The sequence below is a fragment of the Canis aureus genome, chromosome 26 (assembly GCF_053574225.1).
Source record: "Canis aureus isolate CA01 chromosome 26, VMU_Caureus_v.1.0, whole genome shotgun sequence".
NCBI classification, from domain to species: Eukaryota; Metazoa; Chordata; class Mammalia; order Carnivora; family Canidae; genus Canis; species Canis aureus.
The window spans coordinates 22291988-22298416 of NC_135636.1; positions in this window are offsets into that span (position 1 = coordinate 22291988).

Below are 6429 nucleotides of genomic sequence, written 5' to 3' on the forward strand. Positions count from 1 at the left end.
GCATGAAGCCAGTGTTTGAAGGGATGTGAAGATGGCTGGGGGTAGCATCCTATTACAGGTGCACAAATGGAAGATTGGATTGCCACCAAGAGGGCTGCAAGGGGCAAGGGAGAGATGGGGACAGTTGACTTCTCTTGTATTCGGTTGGATTTCTTTCATAACGCTTTCTGCCCTGCAAGTTTTCCCATTTGACTCAGCTCTGTGGTATGGAGGAAGGACTACTATTTCCTGAACAATGCACAGATGTCCTTGACTTCAAGTGATGACTGAGTCCTCTTGCCCCTTCATTTTAGCTGCCATAGGGAAACATTTCAGATTTTCCAGCTGGACACAAACCAATGCCCCTCTTCCATCTTTGCTTATCTCCTGACCCCAAGTGGAAGTGATACAGAGGTGCACAATGACACACAGAAAGGAAGAAACAGGTATAAATGCAAAAAGGAGGAGTGCCTGGGTGGCTCAGTCAGTCAAGCTTCTGCCTTCTGCTCAGGTCGTGATCCCAGGGTCCTGGGATCGAGCCCCATATCGGGCTCCCTGCTCAGTGGGGAGACTGCTTCTCCTTCCACCTCTGCCACTACCCCTGTTTATGTTCTCTTGTTCTCTTTCTCTCTCTCTCTCTCAAATAAATAAATAAAATCTTAAAAAAAAATAAATGCAGAAGGGAAAGACAAATAGGAGAGCCAGTGGAGGGAAAACCAAAACATCACATGTGTGATTCAGATGGGCCGTATGGCTCATAAAGGCTCCAGCAAGGCCTCCGAAGAAGGCAAGCAGGTCAAGGTGAGTAAGAGGGATGTAATGTGGGGAGTTCAGAAGCTAAGGTTCAAACAAGGGCTTCCGTTTCTCAAAACCTGGTATTCACACCACCCAGTCTTGCCAAAGAGTTAGCACATAGGATGAAAGGGCATGTCCTTACTCATCTGCATGACTTTCCTATGAAGTGGAGAAGGAGCAGCTGGGGCTACCTCCACTGGGCAGATGGACAAGTCAGGAGAAATGTCAACTTTGGGGAAAAGGGTAAAGTTTCCATTAGGTAGAAGCAAGGTTTTGGAAGTGTCTGTATGAGGTATAATTTGTAATCTAGTAGAAAAGGCAATCACTAGACTCATTACAAAAACTGGCGCATGAAACAAGTCCACGGGTCCTTTACTCATCGATTGATTGATTGATTGATTCAATCATTCATTCATTCATTCATTCATTCATTCATCAAACACACACAGCTTTTCCTGGAGAAATCTGGTATTTAACACTAATTAAAGGGTTTGAGTTTCAGCTACATACGGCAGAACCTGCTAATGATTTTGTTAGCACACGATACCAGCAGGTCTTTTAGGATAATGTATCACAGGAGGGGCAAGCAGGTTTTAAACTCAAACACTCTGTGGCTAAATATTGCTGTGCCCACTTTTTTTTTTTAAAGGCAGACTTCATTTTTTTTTAAAGGTTGGATTTTTGATAACTGCTTAACCAGGTTAAGTAGTTATAAAGTAGTTAGAAATTTCTGGAAGAGGATGCGTGGGTGGCTCAGTTGGTAAAGTGGCTGACTTCATCTCAGGTCATGATCCCAGAGTCCTGGGATTGAGCCCTGCATCAATCTCCCTGCTCAACGAGGAATCTGCTTCTCAGTCTGCCCTTACTCCTGCTTGTGCTTGCTCTCTCTGTCTAATAAATAAACAAAATCTAAAAAAAATTTCTGAAAGAGTATTTATTTATTTATTTATTTATTTATTATTATTTAAAAAGCTCATTCTTATTCAAATACTCCCTGCTAAGGTCATTGGGACACTACTGTTCAACAGGTCCTGGCCAAAGAACTCCCAAACAAAACTACCCAACCCGAGGTTGTTTTCAGCCCACTGGTAATGAAGCCATATGCAGAGTACAGGCCTCTGTGCTCACCTTCTCAAGGCCAAGAATATCATATTACATTTTTCAGCTTTTGTTGAGTAAGGCTTTGATTTTGTGGCCAGAAAAGGCTTTGCGCCAAGTGTTTATAAGCACAGTGGACCAAAGGCTATTAGTGCTTCTGTACAGACTGTTTTCTGGAACACCGGTGAGAAAAACAAGTGGGCTGAAATGTACTTAATTAGATTAAGTCTCAAATAAATGCCTATACCGCCCCCTACCCTCTCACCACTTCTTTCTGTGCGTGTATGTGTGTGTGTTAGTAAGGTTTATTGAGTGATAGTACCAAGCTCCTGAAGAGGGAAAGGACCCGAGAGGATTGCCCTCACCACTTCTTTTTAGGTAGGTAATTTGATGCTTAAACAAAACAAAACAAAAAAACAAAAACAGCTTAATGGAGATATAATTCACATACCATAAGATTAATCATTTCATGGTGTAAATTCAGTGATATTCAGCACAGACTTGTTCATTATGTACCACAATCTACTTTTAGAATATTTTTATCAAACCAGAGAGAAATCCCATACCCATTAACACTTCCTTCTCATTTCCCCACCTCTCTCCAACCCCTGAAACCCATAATCTTCTTTCTGTCTCTATACATTTGCCTATTCCAGAATCTTACAATAAAGAGACATAAGTGGAATCATTATCTTTTACTTGACATCATGTTTTCATAGTTCATCCACATTGTAGCATGGATCAGAACTTCATTCAGCCTTTTAACGTATGAGAAATTATTTATGGTCTACACCCTTCACCCTGTAGGGTACAAATGCTCTTCCACTTGATACTCTTGTTTTACTATGGCAGACTGGGAGATGTGGAACAAAACACTGTTTCTGTTGTTCAGTTACTCTGCAGGTGAGTATGTCAAAAACAAGATGGTGGCTTTCACTTCGCATTTTCCGTAAGTTGTCTGGACAGAGCCAACAGCCCAGCCTGGTTTATGCAATGAGTTCATCTCCTGGCAAATTGTGGCGAACGTGGCTGCCCAAGCTGGTGGAAATTAGGTGTTTAGCAGAACCACAGTGAACTTCTTCCATAGTTGGCAGTGCAAAATATTGCTCCTAAAATTCTCAAAGCTAAAAAATGGTCTCTCGCAGACTTTGTGGGGGAAAATCTGGGCTTGATTGAACATATATTCATTCATTCATTCATTCATTCATTCATTTCTTCATTCTTCAAAGCTCTGAGGATGTTTCTTGAGGAAACATTAGCCCTGCCTAATGGCCCTCACTGGAAGCAGGAACCCTCCTTCTGGGCCATTCCACCACAGCCTTAATGTCTCTGTGACACTCTGGAAATAACAAACCAAATGTGCATGTCTATCAGCTGCCTCCTGGAAGGCAATGTAGAGAAAAGGGTCTTCAGATTGCCTGGAGAATAAAGTCCTCCTCAGAAGGTTGGAGTAAAAGGAGATTCAGAGACATGCAGGGGAATGGGACAAATGTGGCATTGGTAGAAAAGGGAAATACAGGGGTACCTGGGTGGCTCCGTGGTTGAGCATCTGCCTTTGGCTCAGGTTATGATCCTGGGGTCCTGGGCTTGTGTCCCACTTTGGGCTCCCTGCAGGGAGCCTGCTTCTCCCTCTGCCTATGTCTCTGCGTCTCTCATAAATAAATAAAATCTTTAAAAAATCCCACAAGATCATTATCTGTTTTGTACTGGGCAAAGATGTCAACTTTCAATACTTCCATCCCTTAGCACTCTTAAATGACCCAATTTCTCTAAGACCCCATTCTCTGATTATACCATCACTATTAGTTTGTTAGAGCTGCCCTAACAAATTACTACAGACTGGGTGGCTTAAAAAAAATCCAAAAAAACAGAAACGAATTTTCTCACAATTCTGGAGGCCAAAAGTCTGAGATCTAGGTGTCAGCAGGGTTGGTTTCTCCTGAGGTCTCTCTCCCTGGCTTGTACATGGCCATCTTCTCCTTGTGTCTTCACATAGTCTTCCCTCTGCGTGTCCATGTCTGAATCTCTTTCCATAAGGACCCCAGTCACAGTGAATGAGAGCCCACCCTAATGGCCTCTTTTTAACTTAACTTTAAATGAACTCTTTAAAGGCCCTACCTCCAAATATAGTCATTTTGAGGTTTGGGAGGTAGGACTTTGACATATAAATTTTGTGGGAACACAATTCAGCCCATAATCTCATCTTTCTAGAAATATAGCAGTGTATCCACATCACTATCAACATGGTTCCAAGGCATTTCCAGGACTGTGATGGTCTTATGAGGACCCCACATTCACACACTCACTTCTCATAATGGAAATATCATCATCATCTGTGTGCCCTCAACAGACTGGGCCACTGCCCTCCACTCCACTCAGGATTGCCAAGGGGCCTACTTCATGGCACCCATTGTAGAACAAGTAGAAACGCTTCCATGCTGGAGACAGCCCCTGAAATCCAGCCACTACGCCCCCATGGCTGGCACAGAATGAAGAGTTTCACGGTCACCCAAAGTTGTTTAGTTTGGCTCCTACTTATGAAGATCTAAAACTCTAAGCCCGATAATGTTCCTCCCACACAACAATACACTGCAAACACACCTGGCTCGGGGTTATGCTGATTTTGAGTTAATTAACTAAGTCTGAGTGTTAGCTGCAATTCAGTGGGTGCCACAGAAAGCTGGTAGGATCCTATTCTCCCATGCAACCAAATTCTGAATGCTAAGCGTGCCCATCACTCTACTCACAATGGCCGCCCACATATGGAATGTGTCCATTCAAGTTTCTTTACGGCCCAAGCTCACCCTCCCAAGGCCCTAACACCAAAGCACAGGAGAAGGCCATGGATTCCAGGCCCTCCCAGTTGTATGCCAGGTGGCCTTGCATTGTCTTGACTCACAGACCAGAAAACCAGTGAGGAAGGAGACTGTATTTCCTTTTTCTTTTTTTTTCTAAGATTTTATTTATTTATTCATGAGCCACCCAGGTGTCCCAGATAATGATCTTGGTTTTGTTTATGGGCTTGTTTGTTTTTAGGGGGCAAAGGGGCGGATGTGCTAGAACAGTCCGGGAGAAAAAGGCTCCCAGCCCATAACTACCCTGGTGGCCTCTAGTATGGGGCCTCCACAGGCAGTGACCCATGCTTTAGGGCTCTAGAGGATCATGGCTTAATTGGAGGTGGCCACCATCCGTGCACAACCCCTGGGCCTGGCTTCTCTGAAATAGTGCAAGGGTGGGGGCCTGTATGGGACAGTGAGCAATAGAGGGTCTGTCTGGGGGAAGAGGCATTTTAGACCTGGTTTGCTTTTCAGATTGCTGACACTGCTAGGTTCTCCTTGGGGTCAGTCAGCTAACTGCCCTGAAATTGGAGCCCCACAGTGTACCAGGGGGGTACCATTCACAGAAGCCATAAGCTGTGCCTCAGGCCTGGTACCTCTGAGGTCTAACTCAAGTATCATCGCAAACCAAAGGCAAACAGTTTCCACAGTATACTCTGAGGAACATACCATTTGTGTGACTTTGGACAAGTGCCAGAATGTCTCTGGATATCAGGTTTCTAAAAGGGGAGCTTATGAAGGTCAGAGCAAGGCCTTAGATGCCAAGTGCCATGCATGGAGCCTGGCACGTGGTACACCCTCCAAAGCTGTACTGAAGTTTGAGAAAACGCTACAGACAAGATCCTCGAGGATGTATGTGCCAGGCTGGTACGTGCCAAGAGAGGAATTAAAAATAATAGCTGTGGATTTTTTTCTTATTATAAAAGCAGTAGTTGGTCACTGTAAATTTTCTGGAAAATCTACCCACCCAGCCATAATTACTTTAACATTAGGGATTATATATTTCTGGTATTTTTTCTGTGTATTTCTATATTTTCTTTGTTTTATAAAAAACAGAGACACTGCCCTTAGATGTTTGTACTCTGAGTTTTCACCTAAAATTTTATTACACACGCTCATGTAATGAATAGGTTTTTTTTTTTAAGGTTTTATTTATTTATTCATGAGAGACACAGAGAGAGAGAGAGAGAGAGAGACAGAGAGAGACAGAGAGACAGAGACATAGGCAGAGGGAGAAACAGGTTCCATGCAGGGAGCCTGATGTGGGACTCGATCCTGGGACTCCAGGATCACTCCCTGAGCTGAAGGCAGGTGCTAAACCTCTGGGCCACCCAGGCGTCCCTGAACAGTTTTTTTTGAAGCATGAATAGTTGTGGTATAGCATTGTACTGTGTAGAAGCACTCAATGTAAAAAAAAAAAAAAAAAAAAAAAAACCAACACATTAATTCCGGCTATTATTTTTTAATGGAATTGATGAACCATCATTGATTCTAAGGGTCAGATCTTAGAGGCAACTGTTAGCAAATTCCCTGGTAGAAGCAAAAATACTGTTGTCATTTGCATGGTGGGGTTCTATACATATGGGCACATGTGGCACCTGCTACTTTCTAGAGGCTTATCAGAAAGGGGCGTGGGAGCATGGGTGGGTGTATTTGGACCAGTTATATGTGGGGACCTATGAAGAAGGTGAGGAGCAGTTGCTCAGGGTGGGTAACTTGG